Source organism: Mastigoproctus giganteus, chromosome 7 (assembly GCF_048544385.1).
Source record: "Mastigoproctus giganteus isolate SK-2022 chromosome 7, ASM4854438v1, whole genome shotgun sequence".
NCBI classification, from domain to species: Eukaryota; Metazoa; Arthropoda; class Arachnida; order Uropygi; family Thelyphonidae; genus Mastigoproctus; species Mastigoproctus giganteus.
Genome location: NC_143581.1, coordinates 108,816,717 through 108,837,598, shown reverse-complemented (window position 1 = coordinate 108,837,598; position 20,882 = coordinate 108,816,717). Strand labels below are relative to the sequence as shown.

Sequence of the window (20,882 nt, the reverse complement as noted above, 5' to 3'; positions counted from 1 at the left end):
AATGACCGATGGGTTACATCAACCTAGGTACATTTGGGAACTACTACCTTCCTTCTTTCCTCCATATTTTCAACCTTTCCTTTTATACTATCTGGCACTAATTCTCCCTTTCACATTTCTTGTCGTCTACATACCGTTGTCGTCATGCATTTATACTGAATTACCCTAATGTAACTTTTACAGTTTGTAAAGGCCACACAGATGCCAAGCTCCTAAGCTTTTTAGATTTTATTATTGTATTTTAGCGCTTTTTACTTAGTATATTTTAAAGATTTTATTACAGTGTTTTTAATCGGTATTATTTTGATTTTAACTGTATATTTCTATAATAATACATATATTCTAACGTCCGATCGGTGCAGTTATAGAGTTATCCATGCATCTATTTCCCGACCTCCAAGGATTTTTCATTATCGAAGTGCAATGATCTGAATACCAGATGTTGAAATAAATTGTTTTAGATATTATCTCCCTTTTCATCACGCCGCTCAACAGGAATATTTCCATCACCAACTTCTTAAAACACAACAATATTTTTATCGAGGGCAGGCAGCACAGTCGGTAGAATAGCCGTCCTTCCCCACACCGAGTGGAAAAGATTCGAGTTCCAGTCCCGTCGATGACGTGAGGAATTTTTATAGACCTTTTTCACAACGTGGTTAAGTTAGTCGATCTCAGGCGAGGGGAGCATGATTTTCGTCCAGCAAACAGATAATCGACCAGCGAACACATTCAATGTACAGAAGTATACACGGAGCAATAGGGCCTCAGTCGCTGATGCTCTTAAACCCAACAACAACAGCAACCAATACTCAAACAAAATCTACGTTCTCTGATGCTCAGGGAGACAGATGCGAATCCAAATTTGGGGCATCTGCCAATGACCAATCCCATCTTGCCAACAGTGAATCCAACACTGGAAATATTTCCGAGAGGGTTACGACTCGTGGTTAGATTCTTTCCATTCCGGATCTCTTTGTCATGACGGTGTCGTGAGAAGCTTCATTGGTGAGATAACAGGAACCAGATATTTGATCAACAGTTTTGTAATGTACGTTGAATGAATCAATACCAGATATGCATCAACCGATTGCCAGATTATGAGAGCTCCACGCAACAGATTCCTTTCTGATTAATATACGCTGCCTACGTTTTCTGAAAATCTACGGCCATATTCTCCGCCAATGTGCCAAAGAACCTTGGGATTCTTCCAAATATTCTGCTCTTCATGATTTGGTCTTGGGATTCTGCTCTTCATGATTTTTTTTTGAAAACTTTCTCTCTTATGTAATCACGTAATTGTTACTTGTTTACAGATGTTATTTATTATTATAGATTCTTCAATCAATGGTTTCTGTTTTTATTTATGTTAACTAATCTAACTTAGTTATTTTCTTGACTTCCTTTTACTCCGACACTCTACTCCATCGCCTGTTCGGCAATTATGGGTAATTACTTTTTACGCTTGTTACCATTTGTTCTTTTTCGATGTATCTCCCTAATAATGAAGCAGATAGGATACCAGAACTGATATTCGGTGCCCTAATCAAGTGTTCTAACAAAATACATGCGCCCATATAACCCAGTAATCTTTTAAAAACCAACAGTAATATCAATGATTTACGAAAACCTTGTATATAAATATAAACATATTTATATACCAGGTATATGAATATAAACTTATTTATTGCCTTTTTTACATTAGCGAACGAATCTTTATAAGCAAAACAGTTTGGATTTGTTCCAAAAACGATCTAAAACAGCAACCTCGGTTCTTATTGAATTTCTAGACTTTGTACACTTATCCCGTGCCTTCGACAGAGACCTTGATTTATGCCCCGCCTCATGGAGAGTTTCTTCTCTACCCCTCTCTTCCTTTTGGAAGAATTGAATAATGATGGTTATTTGGAATAACATGAAGGTACAAAAATTCAAAGCTTGTGTATATCTTGAAAAGCAAAAAAATGAAAAACTTGAATACCTATGAGCCCTTTGACAGCAACAGAGTTTGGCACTTTATTTTAACGGAATGAGGTGAAAAATGCTTTACCCTCGATTTCATCTTCAAAAATTTTTCAACGATGTCCTCTAAAGCTATCGGGAAAATGAAGTCATACTCGTATTCACACTCTAGGCTTCTTTGGTCTCCGATAGGAGAGTAAAGGATCCAAGCTTCTGTCAGATTCTTTATCTCAGACGATTTGATTTATCCGAAGAACAGAAAAAGATTCGATTAATTTGCATACGGCCCTTGTCCGTAAAAATCAAATACAATTGTAACGATATTTACGTTGGGAAACATGACTTTACTTTTCTCAAATATTGCAGTTGAAGGGATGGAATGTTTTCTCTGGAACGACATTTTTTCATAGGAACGATCTTTTTTTTGCCCTCAAGAAGTTCATGCTACCTTTATTTTGTTTAATTCAATTAGGGTCACATACGACGTAATGGAACTCACAAAGGCGAAACTATAAATTCTAAACCCCCAACCCCCCCCCCCCCATATATATACAGGGTGTCTCAAAAATACACGGCATAACTTCAGGAATGAGTTCCTCATATGTAGACAATAAAAATATCTTATATCAACATAGTTACGGAAATTCTTGGTTCCCGAGTTATTAACTTGAATGTCGTATCTCCCGCAGGTGATTTCTTTCATCACAAGGTACTCACAGAATCTGGTGGTTTTCCATTCCGACCATGTACTCAAATCAAGAGCAAACGGATATACACTTTATGTACGGTTTGGTGGAGGGCAATGCTCTGGAGGCTCATCGTTTGTACCACGAAAGGTTCCTAGAACGAAGGTGTCCAGACAGGAAAACAAACATGCGTGTGCTGATTCCAGGAGTGGCATGCACAACATCCAAAATCTCCTCCTCTACTTCAGGAGTCGTAGATCTTGGTCGACTCTGTTGACAGCACGAAGTGTAAAGGTCCCATGTTCACAAAGGCAGCGATGGATACGTTCAAACGTTTTCCTGTCTGGACATCTTCGTTCTGGGAACCTTTTGTGGTGCAAACGACGAGCCTCCACAGCATTGCCGTCTGGATAAAGTGCATATCCCGTTGCTCCTGATTTAACAACAACAAAAATACAGATAGATTCATTTAAGAAAAATTGTGCTTATGTACAAATGTGAACTTCGGTGTCTATAAATTTGATAATTATTCATTTAAATTTTTAATTTCAACCTTGAGTACATGGTTAGGATGGAAAACCACCAGATTCTGTCAGTACCTTGTGATGAAGGAAATCACCTGCGGGATATAAGACATTCCGGTAAATAACTCGGGAACCAAGCATTTCCGGAACTATGTTGATATAAAATATTTTTATTGTCTACATATGAGGAACTCATTTATGCCATGTATCTTTGAGACACCCTTTATATATATATATATATATATATATATATATATATATATATATCACAGCCAGAACTCTTATAATAATAATCTCAAATTGAGTATATAAGATCAACAGAGACCCCAGAATACAGAACAAAGGAGCCTTTACTAGATAGAAAGTTAATTCAAGGTTGAAATTAAAAATTTAAATGAATAATTATCAAATTTATAGACACCGAAGTTCACATTTGTACATAAGCACAATTTTTCTTAAATGAATCTATCTGTATTTTTGTTGTTACCATTACTCTGCAGCCAGATTAAGGTTATTAAATTAGCCGTATTATAGGCTTTGGTGAGTGTTGATCAAATTTTACGAGTCTATTCAGGTTAAGTTAGCTTAGGTGAATTCCAGAGATAGACTGGCGAAGCTTTAATTCAACAGAAATCCCAGATGTGAAAGTGATTCTCCTGTCGTTTGTTTCACCATGAAGTTAATCTTGCTGCAAAACTTGTACAAGAGGGGGAGGCGGGAAATTAAATTCCTGAAGAAGTTGTCTAGATAGGAAGGTGGAAAATTTGGTATGTTTCAACGCTCTTTGTTAAAACGTCCCTCGAATATCTACATTCATGATCGTTCTGGGTAACTAATGCAATTTCGATGCAATTAACTCTCAATATCCCAGCAACAGCAGTAAAAAGAGCCTGTTTACGAGAAAAGAATCGTAGTGTTCCCGTAACCTAACAGAAGAATGTTTAATCCGAGAAGAACACGTGTTTAGCTTGTTTATTTTACTTAATATCCAAATCATTTGTTCAATACCAAATAAAGATTCAAATATAAATATGCACTGTACCAAACGACACAGGCGCAATTTGGCCATAGCAGCCCTTGCGCCAATAAATCCCACAACAACAACAACCACCAAACGAGACAGTCTTCCGTCGCAACATACAGAGTTTCAACGAATACGGATCGTATGCATGATGTTAGACATAACTGCAAGCCAATGGTTTCATAGAAGCTAAACTGCAATAAGCTCTTTTGAGATCTGTAATATCTCTACTGGTTTCGAAAACCGTCTTAATTGTCATACAAGAGTGAACGTCGAGCCATAAAACAGCTGAAGATGCATGCATCTGCTGTTCGGTTCAATACGAACTCAAACAGCCAAACGTAACTCTACGGGGTAGCATACTCTGATTTTTCACCGTTTTGTTCGTCCAGGAATAAATGTTCTGGAAAAAATGGTGAGCAAAAATCCTCGTAATATTAAAAGGACCCTTGCGCTCAGAAAGAGGTTGGTGTGTAGTGTATTATCTAACGTAAGAGGATTAGAAGGTCAATTTTCTGTAATCAGACTGTTACGGCTGCGTGCACTATGATGTTATTCAACAGTTCATATGAATGCTTAAAGAGGATGAACAATAGTACTAGTTCCAGCAGGACGGAACGACTGCAGACCGCCACACGTCAGTGAATCTGCTGACGGAGTTCTTTAACGATCGCATTATTGCGTGGGGTTTTATGGCCTCCTCGGTTGCCAGATCTGTGATCTCTGAATTTTTAGCTGTTTGATGCACTGAGGAATAAAGCTTACACAAACAACCCACATACTTTGGGTTAACGGAAGCAAAGCTCTGAAAACTACGTTCTTCCATTGATGGACTACGCTTCGTAGAGTATCATCAGACACTCTGGACAGAGTGAATATTGTCTAAGTGAGCAAAAAAGGCACTTCCCTTACATTCTATAACAATAGTTTTAATTAAAATCTGTATACGTTTCTGATAAATTGCACTGCACTCTGGGTTATATTTTAACTGGAATATTGAAAATGGGATTCATTTTAATTGGCTAATCTGTATAAAAAGTTCAGTCTCCTTTCTTTGAGACGTGTTCGTTTTTAGGCTCTTCGAATATATATACATAAGCGCCTATTTTCTTCGCTATGTCCGTCTCTCTGTCTCTCTTTCAGTCGCATGTAATAACTGAACTCTAGATGGAAGAATTATCACGAAATTTTATATTAAATATTTTAAAAAGATTTGTCGAACTTTCTCAAATTTAATTAAAATCGGACAAACAGAAATCCGGCACTTAATTATTTTCCATTATATTCCATAGAGGCAGTGGTATGAATGTTTAAGAACCCAAGAGCAACTGAGGCCAAAACGTTCCTATTCCTATATTATGATTCTATAATGTAAGTCGATCATATATATGCGGTCATATATATGCGGTCTTTAGAGGCGATCATATATATGCTTATTTTCTTAAAGGAAGGTAAAGTTTATCAAGATTTGCACTGTTTCCAATTATGTGAGTAATTTTGAGAGAGAGCGAAAAGTAATTTTTCTGATATGGGAAGAGTAAGTGCAATCTAAGAGTATGTGTTTAACAGTGAATAATGCATGCATAAAGGACGTCGTCTCCATGAGAAGAAATATATTGGTTGGGTGTGTATGCCCTATGCGAAATCGTGCTAGTTTAACTTCTTCCTGTGTTTTTCCTGAAGTTAGAATAGTGATTTTGTGGGGGTTATGTTTTTGTTTTCCTTTTGCTCCAGACCTCCACCCAACTGAGGTCCCAAGCCACATACGCAAATCTGACTGCAATTCTCAGAAAATTCTGGATTCTAGGGCGTGTAAGGCGGGTGTTAGCACATTAAAAACACACATTTATTTACAAAAATTTACAAACCTTTAAAGAACATTATATACAGTATTTACATAAAAAATATACTACATATATACACGCATACCAATTTCCATATATTTGAACAGTACTACAGTACAATACAATACACTATCAACTATTCTGAATTTACAAATTAATAGCATCAGTTTTATCAGTTGTATTTTACTTAATATGAATCCTCGATGATTACTCAATCATTCTCTGCCATTACCAATTTTTATCACTATCATCAGTAAAACTCATTTCAACTCTTATTACTTAGTTAGATCTCTTGGCTTTAAACCCATGAAATTTGTTACAACTGGTATCCGCTTACGTCAGTAATATTTATTAAAAATCATTCTACCTTAATTACTCTCTAGTTATCACCTTGGCCATCCCTCTTTACTTTTGAGGTTTCTCTATAAATAAAATTTCTCTCTTTACACATCATCTGGTATGTTATGCTATTTTGGCACCTGGCCTAAATTAATGATATAGGTTTTGAGAACAAGTGGAGAAATCCCGATGGATTTCTCCACTTGTTCTCAAAACCTGTGCTCCTGAACTTACTCCTCTTCTTCGCCGCCTTTTTTTTCACTTTCTTATTCCAAAGGTGTTTTTCCTTCTGCTTGGAAATTTGCTCATATCCAGCCAATTCCTAAAAAGAGTGACAAATCCCTCCCATCCAATTATCGTCCCATTGCAATTACTTCTACTCTTTCTAAAGTAATGGAGAAATCAATTAACCGCCAACTCTTAAACTACCTAGAAACCTGTCGTCTGATCAACGATCGCCAGTATGAATTCCATCAGTGTCGATCCACTGGTGATATTCTGGCTTATGTTACCCATTTATGGACTAATTCAATGGAAAAGTTCGGGGAAACACAAGCAGTTGCTCTTGACATCTCAAAGGCTTTCGATCGTGTTTGGCATAATTGTCTTCTAAACAAGCTTCCATCTTATAGTTTTCCAACTGTTTTTTGTAATTGGTTACCCAGTTTTCTCTCTGATCATTCACTGAGGGTGATGGTAGATGGTTCTCTATCTTTTAACTTCGCCACTAATGCTGGTGTCCCACAAGGTTCAGTTCCTTCTCCCAGCTCTTTAATGACCTTCTTCCATTGACTGGAAATCCTATCCATAGTTTTGCCGATCTTAGCACATTGCATTCCACTTTCCATTTTGAGAAACCTTGCCCTGCTCAATCAGCTTCAACTTCTCGGAAATCCGCTACCAATTCCTTAAATGCCGATCTCCAGGAGGGACAAAGACAACTTAGTTGATTTCAATCCTTCTAAAACTCAGTCTTGTCTTATATCTGAGAAAAAGGATTCTTCTGCTCCTATGCTTATCTTTGGTGACACTTCGATTTCTAGGCAAAATGATATCTCTTTTGGGGATTACTCTGACTTCTAATCTCTCTTGGCACAAGCACATTACAAATATTGCTTTCTCTGCATCTAAAAAAACTTGGTTTTCTCTTTAGCTCTCGGCGTTACTTTTCTTCCAAACAGCTGTTCACTCTTTAAAAATCGCAAATCCGCCATACCATGGAATATTGTTTCGACATCTGGGATGGTGCCCCCAAAACTTCTCTGAGGCTTCTTGATTCCGTTCAGAAGAGGGCAGTTAGGTTAATTAATGATTCATCTCTAACAGAGTGTCTCCACTCGCTGTCTCATAGACGTCCTGTTTCTGCTGCTTGCCTCTTCTACAGATACTTCCATGGGCACTGTTCTTCTGAATTGGCTTCTATAATTCCCGCTCTCTCTTTCAAAACAATCCGAACACGTGTCGCCACCAGCCAACATCCATTTACTGTCCAACTTCAAACTCACAGAACCAACTTTTCATCTTCCTCGTTTATTCATTCAACTGCCGTTTTCTGAAACAACCTTCCTTCATACGTATTTCCTGAAAATTACAGTCTACAGAAGTTCAAGTCCAATGTAAACAAATATCTTCTTTCCTCTTCCCAACTGTCAACCCAAGCACGGTACTAAGCACTATAGGTTGTAATACCTCTCGTGTTTGGAGTTTTCATAAAAAAAAAAAAAGACCCTTTCTCGCCTGTTCTGAAATGGCACCCTCAGCAGGACTAGGTAGACCTAGTCCTGCTGTCTCTGTTTGCTCTCTTATATTACTCAAAATTGTCTCCATTTAGCCGCTAATTTAATTCCCACGCTTAAAACTGTCCATTACTAATTCCAGTGTTCTTCCAACTTTAACCTTTTTTACATTCGACCTAAATATTTTATCTTAATACTTATTATCTTTAAATCAATACTCGGGCATTAATACTAATTTTCACTTTCCATTGCTCTTCCTGGATTTATTTTAGCAAAACAAATATTTCTATTTTAATTTGTAAGATCTACAATTATCTTACAATTTCTAGAAATTTATTGTTCATCTGCGAATTCCAAATTTCTAGCCATTGAGGGGTATAGAACCTTTTTATATGCCTAAAATCTCTATATGTTAGTTGCGTTTGGTTGGTTGGCTGCTTGATCTGCACTCTCATTACCAGTAATACCGGCATGCTCTGGGATACAGCAAAATTTCACTGAGTGATTGTCGTCCCTTAGATGATTTATATGGAAATTAATTTGTTTTATGATGGGATGACAGATTAAACATTTATTGTCTAGTGCACTTCTGGCTTTGTGAAAGGTGTTAATATTCTCTAAGGCAATTTAATTGCATGTAATTCTGCAGTACAGCGACTACATTCAACCGGCAGTGATGTGAGGAAAGTAAAAGAAGAAGGACAGCAGTGGTACCAACAGCAGAGTTTGTTTTCGAGCCGTCAGTATATATTAGGCTGGTTGAGAACATGGCCATTACGAAGTTGCTTAATATTTTGATATGCCAAAGGTTTTATTTTCACATTGTTGAAAAAAGTATCAGAGTGGGAGATTTAGGGAGCAGGTACAACGGTCTCTTAATGTGTATTGTCAGAATAGAAGTTCCAGATGTGCATAAAATATTTTAATCTAATGTCAGTGAGTCTATTTTCAGTGAGTTTTCTATTACAGAACATTTTCCTTTCGGGTTTTAAAATTAACGGTCATACGGGAGGGGCTGCATAATTAAAGAGCAGCATTTTCCTTCTAAAGAGAAGTGGAGGTTGTTCTGTGATGAAAAAAATTCTGAATGAATTGCGGTTGTTGTCCTTGAAAACCCTAGGGAGTAAAGTTCTTGTTGTATATCATACCTACAGGTAGTGTCGGCATTACAAGATGCTCATTTTTGACCAAAAGCATTGCGGATGTTAGTTTCGGCTTTTACTTGGTTATAGAATGCTAAAAGTAGATTCAAGGTTGTACTGTTTATTTGGTTCAGCGTTACATAAAAGGTTCCATTGGGTCCCACTGCGCTTTTGGGTGATTTATTTAGCCCTGCTTGGAGCTCAAATAGATTAAAAAGGAAAAAGGACTAATTGCAGGAAAAAGGTTGGACAGTATGTAAATTTACCGTGTACCTTTCTGCTAACGCTTTGATATGTAGAAAATATTGTCGTATGCCAACGTGGAAGAAGTTTGAGAGAGAGAGATTCTGCAAGGCCGTTACCTATTTCTTCAAGAGATATTTCCTGTCTATTTTTGGTTAACATTGGAGCAGAAATCGATAGATATTTACCATTTAGTTGTCGATTTGTGATAGTCGTGGCGAAGTATATCCATGAGTCTTTTTTGACTTTCCTTCTAACTTGTGTTTTTGCTTTATGCCAGGTTGCTGGTGGTTGGAAATCTAGGTAACAGGTTCCAGCCCAATTTTTTTTTTCTTTTTTAGGTTTGGTACTAGCTTCATTCGGCTGGTGTTTAACATTTTTATGTTTGAAGGCAGAAGACTGAGCTATTTCTTCAGCAGCTGCGGCCAGTGTGTGCTCTGAAATGTGATCAGAGATCTCCATTTGGCTGTGGTTTGATAAATGACTGTCAAAGGAAGCGTAGATTGAATATTCCCAGCCCTCTTGGGGAGAACAATTGGTATAATCACCCTCCTCGCCACACCGGGTGAAAAAGACACTAGTTCGAATCTAGTCAATGATGCGAAGAATTTTTATGGGCCTTTTTCGCAACATGGCTGAATTAGTTGGTCCCAGGCGAGGGTAAAAAACATACAATAGCACATACCCAATTTACAGACATAATATCGAGGGTTGAGTGTCAGACAACGTTAACTACAAAATCATTTTGTAGCAACCGTTTTTGAAATTAACCAAAAAAAAGTCATTTGACATTTTCTTGGTTTACCGGAAATGTGCTTATAGCCCAAGTTAACTTGCAAACTACTAGACAAATACATTTCTATGACATGATATGCATCGTTATTTGTATAAAGTAAAACTAAAGTTGTCTCAAAACAAAAATGCAATTTTGTATTTAATATTATCTGACACTAAACCCTCGATCTATACGAAGCAATATGGTCTAAGTCGCTGATGCGCCTTAAAAAAAGTATTTTTTTATTTTATCCAATCTGATTTAGGGAATCTCCCTTTTACCCGATTATCACGGCATAGGATTGTAAGGTTGAATTTTGAATACAATTGGGGAATTATCACCATTGCGTAGATTGTTTAAAATTATCCGATCTATTCTGGGAGAATGGATACGTCATTTTCTGACACTAGGGATATCAAACCGGTTATAACCGAAACTAGTTATTTGAGCAGATTTATAACTATTTGATAACCGATTATTAATGTCCGGTAACCGGTTATTTCCTTATTTTTTGGTGCGTTATAAAATTTGAATGGTACTCTACTGCATAATTGACAAGATTGTATTTTTAGTTTTTCATAAGATAATTTTCTGAAAGAGCGCATATTTTATGTTATACTGTTGTGTTTCAGTATCTTTTAAGAGATAACAAATAAAATATAAGTAATCGAATGACAGCGAATATTTATACACAAAAATAGAGCTAAAATCGTTTCTTTATTTTATATATGATATGATTTGTTTTTATTGAATGACAGTGGTGTTGTTTTATTATCAAGTACGTAATCAATTCATTAGATATTTTGACTGCAGTGAACTGTTTGCATATCGCAACGAGATCATTTTTATTAGTCATTTATATTTTATTAGATCATTTATATTTTATTAGATCATTTATTAGTCCTTGATTTAATTTTTTTGAAACAGAGTTTCAATTTATATCAGTCTTATATTTTATTGTATTAATTAATTTAAAATTATTTTAGGGGTTTTTCAAGATGAATTTAAAGAAATCAGAAGTATGGAATTATTTTAAAAACCCGATCAGTATAGTGACGGAACATTGAGCTGTTCTCAATGTTCCGTTACTATACAGTGCAAAGGAGGTTCCAAAACAGGACTGTGAAATCATCTACGCAAACACAACATTACATTAGAAGATGACATTGCTACTCCTGACTTTCCAAAGAAACAAAAAATTGAAAGCGGTTCTATATTGACATATATAAAACGCGAAAGTTTAGGCGAACTATTGTCTGAATGTGCAGCGAAAGATAATTTTTCAATTAATGCAATAACTAGTTCTAGAGCTGTTCGCGAATTTATCGTGAAAAGGAGCTATGAAATGCCACAGAGTCGAGCAACAGTAAGAAAGTTAATCGTTTCATTTTGTAAGGAGGTAAAATTGAAACAGAAAACATAAATTCATAAAGTTAATTAACAATAATGTCAAAATTACCATAACGGTTGAAGAATGGACTAGTGTTACTATGAAGCGTTATCTTAACGTGACTTTACACCTAGAAAAAAGTAATTATAATTTGGAACTGATTTACATAAAAGGTAGTTGCAACGCCCTTCACACTAAAGAAATTGTCAAGAATAAACTACAAGAATTCGGCATTGAATTTGAAAATGATATGTTGCATCTACACATGACGGTGCAAAGGTGATGCAAAAGTATGGTTTGTTAACTTGAGTTGAGAACCAGTTATGTTATAGTCACGCTAATCACTTAGCTGTCTTGATGTTTTTTATCAAAAGAAAAAGGAATCACTTGACGAAGAGGTTAATGAAGATGAAACTTATGATGTATCCGATTCTTATGATGACTTACAATTAGAAAATAGTCTAGATATTTCGTATCAGAATAATGATGAAGTGGAGTTAACAGAAAATTTAAATACAGTTGTAACTCGTTTCCAAGCACTTATAAAAGTTTTTAAAAATTCGATTTTTCAAAAATATATAATTGAAGGAAAGGGGAAAGAATTGCCGTTACTTCTAGATGTGAAAACTAGATGGAATTCATTAATTCCAATGTTTGAAAGAGTAGTTCTTGTTAAAAATTATATTAAAAAAGCTCTACATGATATGGGACAAATCATGTATATTACGAGAGTGATTTCAAATCTATGGAATTATTAAAAAATATTTTAGAACCGATAGAATTAGGTGTAGTGGAACTTAGCAAAGAAACGACGACATTGATGACTGCGGAAGGTATTTTAAAATTCATGTTTGCAAAACTTGAAGAAATAAGGTAATGATTTAAGTATCAAAATGTTAGAAGCATTAAAAAATAAATTTTCGAAAGCAGGAATAAAAAATTAATATCTCTAATGAAATTTTTACAAATGGGAAACCTGCCTAAAAATAATCAAGATGATCTAAGATGTTCAAAAGTCAGTTTTATATCCATTTGCTAAAACATTATGAGACTATTTCCTAATAAGGATACAAGTCTTTCTGAAAATAATGTTACTATGACGGATAGTACGGAAACAAATAATAACACTGACATAAATATATCACTTGTCGATGAATTAAGAGCGACTATTGACGGCTGTTTTAAGTCCAATAATTGTTCGAAAACTGATGACATTCAGAAAGAAATGAAATTCTTTGAAAGCGCGGGACAGCGCACAAAAACTTTGTAAAATCTTCATAATGCTCTACTAACAGTAAAGCCAACTTCCACTGGTACAGAACGAATTTTTTCTGTGCTCCGCTGTACAAACTAAGATTAGAAATAGAATTAATCCCGAACTTTTAGATGCACTTGTTAACTTAAAGTACTACTTTTTGAAAAAATAAATTTTCAAACTTTATATTGTTTGTTTTAATTGTAATTATTTAATAAGCAATAAATGTGATTAAAATAACACTGATTTTACATACTTTTTATATTATCGATTTGTTTATGTAATTCATGTTATTAATAAAAAAATTGCAATTGTCAACGGCATTTTGTTGTACTACTTCCTATAAGCCAAAAAATGCGTCGGTTATCCGGTATCAAACGCAAAAACAATCGGATAAATTAAAAAACTCCGGTGATTTGACATCCCGCTGGCACAGTTCAGTCAGAAAATTAGTATAAATATTATGACCAGTGTTCAATAATGTTAAGTCCAGCTGGTTTAGTAACTTCTCTATCTGTTATTGCTTGTTGGGCTTTTTGGCACGTCTGCAACTTAGACCTTAATGCTCGAGGTAATATGTCTGTAAATTCCTGTGTTCTGTGTGGTCAGAATGCATTATTTGGTTTCAAAGAGGGGAAAACGAGTCGATTTGCTTTTTGCTGGCCCTCGCCCCACGCCGGGTGGAAAAGACCTGGGTTTGAGCCCCGTCGATGACGAGAGGAATCTTTATGGGCTTTTTTCAGAACATGGCTGAGTTAGTCGGTCTCAGGTAAGGGTAGCACGGTTTTTTCTCCCGGGAACTCCGGTTTTTCGTCCAGCAAACAGAAAATCGAAGGCAAAACACACGCAATTTACATATTCACTGCCTTGCTCGCTAATGCTCCTAAAATCCAATAGCAACAACCGTTTGCTGAACGAAAAACCTGAGTTTCCGGGAGGATAAACAGTACTGCCCTTGCCTGAGACCAACTAAGACATCTACGTAAAAATTTATCGCATCATTGACGGAACTCAGTTCTCAGGTCTTTTCCAAGCGGCGTGGGCCAAGGAGACAAAAGGGTGGTGGTATCTGTTTTATAAGATCTTCTAGTTCTTTCAACTTATGATATTATCAGATGAAAGGTACAAGGAGACTAGAGTTAGCCTTTGTCCCACTGCTACACGAACAGCAACAGCTTCTAAGTGGGTCTTAAACAGAACGTTTCTAGTAGGTATTTTACAGTTATCTGAAATCGCAGCTTCGACTTGCAGAAACTGAAGAATTTCTATTCGTTACTGTAAGTTGTAAAATTTTTAATTTATAGAGTTACATTAGTCTCTTGCAAGCAAAAGACTACTGGATTATATAGGTAAATTAAATTGTAGATATCATCGGTATTGCTGCTTAAGCCTCTGCAGTTCCACTGTACAATGTGCTGCATTATTTGGATGGATTAACGCACCACAAGAAACAGACAGACAGAGAATGGGTTGGGCATCTGTTCTCCATATCATCTTCTGCATGAAGATCAAGTACTGTTTCATCTTGTGCCATTATATCTTCGGCGTCCATGCTGTTTGAATTTGATTGTGTCAATGCAATGTTATGTTGCCTTTGTGATCTTTGTAATTTTATCACTTGGTGAGAGTTTAGGCAGAACTGTGATAGGAGTGTTACTGATTTCACGAAGTAAACCTGGTTTGTAAGTAGAATTATGTGCGTCATGAGACAGATAGCGCCCATTCCGCAATGGATGCATCAGACGGGATTGATACCTCCATTTGAGTTGCGACAGTTTGATTAACGTGATTAACCTGACGATTGGTGATTAACGTGATTAACCTGACGTCCATTCTTGCTTCTTGATATGTGACTTTATTTTCGATCTTATACTTTTGTATTTTTCTTTCAGTTTTCCGCAGATCACATGATTTGATTTCGAATATGCTGGGTGAAGGCTTTTGCAAATTGGAAATTTCAGAGATTTTGCAGTACTTTCTCTTTGTGAACAGTGTTTTGACCCACAATTAGGATATGTAGTTTCGCCTCAGAATGTTATTTGAGAATGACTAACTTTTTGGCATTAGAAAAGCCGTAAGGAATTTGGTTCTAGTTTAATTGAGATTGATAAATTAGGTGTACTGAAGGTCAGTATTATGCTAAGTGTAGATTATTGTCCTTTCGGATCATTTTTCGTTTTGCTTGTGTTACTTTTTTGTTCTTGCAATTCCATGATTATTTTTATTTCTGGCGTTCAGTAAATCCCACTCGCTTATCACTCCTTTGAGAAGTTGTGTATTATTTGGCATGAATTTAACTGGAATTATTCCACTTATGGAAGACAGTTTCAATAGCAGTCCAGAAAGTCTGCTTGAATAGTTTCAACCAACCAGTCACCTGACAGGAGTCGTTTCACTATTTTTTGGTAAACCTGTCGCATTTTCAAGACATCTCTGGATGACAAAAGGAGAAAACTTGTTTACCAGCTGTGTTGACAAGGAATGTATTATTAGAAATGCTGGTGGTTCTAGTTTATTCAAGTCCGTTTTCAGTCTTTTGGGAAGAGAGAGGTCGTATTCTAATTTGCAAGTTTCACTCTGAGAGACTGTTTGCTCTAGTGGTGACCTGTACGAAAATCTACTGTTGCTCCATTTTCTCCTGGAAGAGGGATTTTCTGCTCTCAGGTTTTCTGCCACTCCACGTGAGGGAAGGAGCAGTGCCACCAGTGACCATGCGGTTGATAAAGTTAATTGGGTTAGTACAAATAATAAATATAAACAAGAAAAGAAAAATGCATTTCCTTTCTGGATTCCTGCTTTGGAAGCTTTTAATTGAAAAAAAAATGTGAGAAGAGGCAAAATATGACTAATTCGCCTATAAAGAGCACTCTTGTTTTGGGATTGTAGCTTGGTACTCGGACCAAGTTATTTTTATATCGTAGCTGAAGCCCTAGATGTTTTGTTAGTGGCAGCTATTGGAGTATGGGCAATATGAAGAATGCGCAGAAACAAAATATTCTCGGTTTGCAAAACAATTGCTCTTTGAGCAGCTTTTTCTTTGAAACAGCTGGTTACTTTATTATCAGTTTATTAAATATATACGTCATAATAAATTGTTACTTATTTATTCATTTACTTATTATATTAATCACAGTAGAAACGTTAAGAATGATTAATATATAACGTAACGTCCTTCCACAACAGTAGAAACGTGAAATGTGTGTTATTTGCTACTATTAAGATCCAGGAAGAAATAAGAAAATTATGAACTCGTCGTTTCAGCATACTATGTCCAATTGATATTTGTTTAATTTATCACATCATAGAGCTTGAAATACGCATTTAATGTAAATTAGGTTGGGGATATGTGCAGCGAAGTGAAAACAATTAATTTTATAAACAGGGCGATTCTAAATTAGATTCAGATTTACAAAAAAAAATTAAATATATATATGTATACACACCAACGACAAGAACAATATGTGGTTACGAAACAAGCCGTATTATATTCGTTGAAGCATGAGAAGTGCCGTGAAATGAAATAGTCACATTGACTGTTTCCTTTTTCGGCACTTCCTGCCGATGGCGCGAATGTCCCTGAAAAGTAAAAATGGCGAATTTCACTGGCTGTGAGCGAGTGTCTTGTGGTTTTATGAATTCTACGACCACTGTATAGCGGTATGTTTTCTACAAGAATATGAAAACAACCTCGTATGGAAGAAGTCTCATCCTCCCACAAGATGGGAGCCATCCGATTATCATATAGAGGTGAGTGATTTCCTCAACATTTGCATGTTGAGGAAAACCCTCACATGTTCCCCAACGCTTGGATCGGTGGTGCAGGTACGATATGGCCCCAAGATCTCCAGACTTAATCCAACCGGATTTCTTTCTATAGAGTACATCAATGATAAAGTGTATCTATAACCTGTATCCACCACCGTAGAGGAACTCAGAGCCAGAATTGGTTACAGCTGTTGGTGATGTGGATCCCAGCATGTTCACTCGTGTGTGAGTGAAATGAGCTACGACAGAGATGGAACATCTATCGCATTACTCGTAGTAGCCATAGAATTTATAAATTGTAAAAAATAAATAAATTTTCTTTATTGCAGAGATAATATAAACACCAAAAATATACCCTTCACGGCCAGCTAGGCCAGAGGCTTCAAAAAGCAAAATAGAGAACCTGACAGGTTAATGCACACAGCAAGGTTATTAGCAGATGTTTATTTCAAAATTGTTATGGATTCATATGCAAGCACGCACACCAATAGAAATAATAACAATCAAAATGAAAACTCTTTCCGGTAGTAGAAATGATAGTATCTCGCAGGAACTGCCACCGAAGATTATGTTTGGTAAAAGTAAGGATGTCCTGAAACTTCTCCTATATTTTTTGCCCGAGAGAAACTTTGTAGTCAGAGTTAAGGCCTGAAGAGCTGATAACATTTGAGCTGGGAGGAACCTGTCGGTCAGCAGAACCAACAGGTTCCTGTTAAAACCGACCGATAATGATGGTACCGCTCTGAGATTGGTCTTCTCCATGAGCACAGTTTCCAGATGTTTGAGGTGTCGGTCGTTCCGGAAAATACCTTTATCGTGAAGGTAGACGGCGTTCCGCGAGCAGAGCTGGCAATCCCTTAATTCTGAAAGAATGCGCCATCTGGGTTGTTCTCTGTTGGGGAGAGATGTGCAGTTTATTGGGGACCCGCCACAGCAGCCAGAACTCGATAGCGTAGAGCTTTTAAACTAAGATATGCTTTGAATTATGTATGTACCTTTGTTAAATTTAGAGTTATAATTCTTCCAATCGGACCTAATTCAGAATCGCCCTTTATTATTATTAGTTATAATTAATTCCTCTGTAAAGTAATGCACTCCATTACCTGACTTGTTATTTATAAAGCAGTCCATTCGTTTATTGACTAGCTTCATTTATCATAACTGTACTTATGCTGTTCACAACATTCTTCTACTTTTGTAATTACTCGTTTTCGGAAACTTTTATTCTTTTTTTTTTTTAATTTCGACCACAATGTTTAAAAAAAGGGCATAAAAATTCCTCCTCAAGACAAAGGAATTCATCACCTCGGTTCAAAATCAGGTCTTTTCACACAGCGTGGAAATGATTGTAACCAGAACAACGATATCCGAGAGGGAAATTTCGGGTTTAATTTTCTCACTTCCCGTTCTTTAAGGCTTTCGTATATAATACAAAACGAGTATAAAATAATTTTCCATGATGAGTTTGAATTTTTAGATTACTCTATACGATTTATTGCAATCAATTAAAAAAAATCATTAAAGAGACAACATTCCCATCAGCTAATCATAATGCCACATCCTATGAAATTAAAATTTTATCTAGAAGGTGGTCATAATTCCGTCAAAGTGACCTGTCCTCTCGTGAAAAATATAGCGATCTCAGTGGTCGTAATCTTGATATTAAATGATCTTCGCGAGGTAACTATTTAAATTCCTAAGACACTTCGCTGTGTGAATTCATAAAGGAATGTGTTTAAAACTTTCGCATTTATCGGAATTGAAACATGCAACAAAAAGTGAGATTTTTAACAAGAACACTTTTTTTTTCGATAGTCTTAATTCAAGTGTTCGATGTAGAGTTACCTTCTTATTCAATTAAGGCTATCTGAGAGAGAGAGAGAGATTTATTGCTAGTTGACACATATCTGTGGAGCGCTTATTTCATAACAGGGGATGCTGTGTACGCGCGTGTACGAATGAGTAAGACAAACTTTAAATTACTTTGAACGTGGTACGATAGTCAGAGTGACGAGTAGGGATAGGTATTTTTTTTTTATTTTTTTTATGAAAACCCCAAGCACGAGAGGTACAAGAACATATAATAATTAATATCGCTCATAGGTTGAAAAGATAAAAAAAGCTACTTGAATTTCTGTAGATTGTAATTTTCAGTAAATATGTAAGAAGGAAGGTTGGTTCAGAAAATGGAAGTTGAAGGAATAAATGAGGAAGAAGAAAAGTTGACCTGTGAATTTCAAGTTGAATGACAGTAAAAGGATGCTGACTGGTTGCGGTAGGTATTCGGACTGGTTTGGCAGAGAGAGAGAGAGAGAGAGAGAGAGAGAGAGAGAGAGAGAGAGAGAGAGAGAGAGAGAGAGAGAGAGCGGAATTATAGAAGCCAATTAAAAAAAAAATAGTGTGCATAGAAATATATATAGAAAAGTCGTGCAGTGGAAACAACATCTTTGAGTCAGAAAGTGGAGAGATTTTATTAGAGATGGGTCATTAATTAACCTAACTGCTCTCTTTTGAATATAACCTAGAAGCCTTCTTAGGCTTCTACATTACATTAAAAAGAGACCAGTTAGTCAGAGGCTTTGGGAGTACTGCCCCGGATGTGGAAACAATATCCCGTAGTAACGTGGACTTGCGATTTGTACAGAGTGAGCAGCTGTTGGGAATAAGTAAAGCCGAGAGCGAAAGAGAAAAACCAGATTTTTGATGCAGAGGAAGAAATATTTGTGCTGGTGTTATGCCAAGAGAGATAATAGGAGACAAGTTAATCGGTAATAAAGATATATGATCATCTCAGATTTCTAGACAAAAGGAGCAGAAGAATCCTTTTTTCGAGATATAAGACACGACTGAGTTTTAGAAGGATTAAAATCTACTTTGTTATCTTTGTCCCACTGGAGGTGAGCATTTAAGGAATTGGTAGTAGATATTTGAGAAGTTAAGCTCTTTCAGCAGTGCAAGATTTTTAAAACTGGAAGGTGGAATGCAATGTGCTGTCCTCAGCAAAACTATGGATAGGTTTTCCAGTCAACGGAAGAGGGTCAATAATATACAACAGAAGAAAGAACTGAAACTTGGAGAGCACCAGCATTAGTGGAGAAGTTCGAAAACTGAGAGCCACCTACCATCACCCGCAGTGAGTGGTCAGAGAGAAAATTAGATACCCAATTACAAAAATCAGTTGGCAAACCATAAGGTGGAAGCTTATTTAGGTCTTTATGCCAAAAATGATCAAAAGCCTTTGAAATGTCAAGGACAACTGGTTGAGTTTCAAACTTTTCCATTGAATTTGTCCATAGATGGGTAACATAAGCCAGCATATCGCCAGTGGTTCGACACTGACGTAATCCATACTTTTGAGATGATGTAAAGTTTCTAGATAATTCAGAAATTATCGGTTAATAGATTTCTGCACTACTTTATAAAGAGTAGAAGTAAGTGCAATGAAACGATAACTGGATGGGAGGATTTTGTTACTCATTTTGGGAACTGGCTGAATATGAACAAATTTCAAGATAGAACAGGTGGAATAAGAAAGCGTAAAAAGGCAACACAGAATATGAGTAAGCTCAGAGCAGACAGGTTTTGAGAAATAGCGAAATACCATCAGGACCTGGCACTTTCTTGGCAACAAGACTGTTCAAAATTCTTCTGAAATCCTTTTGATGGAAGACCACAGGAGGCACTGAATAGAGCGCACTGTAATGGTAGGAGATGATTTACCGAAATCATCAACTGACGAGTTAGAAGAAAAGTAGGATTTCAAGAGGTCGGCTTTATCTTCAGCTGAGGTGGCAAAAGAACCAACACCATCCAGTTTCGACAGAAGGGGGAACAGAGATGAGCAAAGTTGATCTCAGTAGCTTTGGCAAGAGACAAGAATGTTTGACTACCATTTGGACACGAAGCAAGTTTTCCCCTCTTAGTCTGTTCAAAATCTAGTTTAGACTGATTGATACCTGCTTTACAATTGTTGAGAGCTTTGGGCAGAAAATTAAAATGGAGATCTTGGTTCGAGTTTCACAGACTGAAAGAATTTCTGATGACCTCTTCAGTAGAAACTGTTTTTAGCTGGTGTCAGGCTAAGCGAATAGGGTTTCTCGAATGAGTTATTTCAGGTTTTATAGATGGCAACATGAAAATTGGCTCATTAACGTACACTTTTTTTCAAAAAAAAAATGTATGCAATGGCAAAATGTGGTC

At 36.4% G+C, this 20,882-nt stretch overlaps 1 protein-coding gene across 3 annotated transcripts in view; it reads left to right on the top strand.

Moving 5' to 3' along the window:
* LOC150083141 (glutamate receptor ionotropic, NMDA 2B-like) overlaps nt 1-20,882 on the top strand; it is a 223,924-nt gene that overhangs the window by 139,815 nt on the left and 63,227 nt on the right. The window lies entirely within an intron of this gene.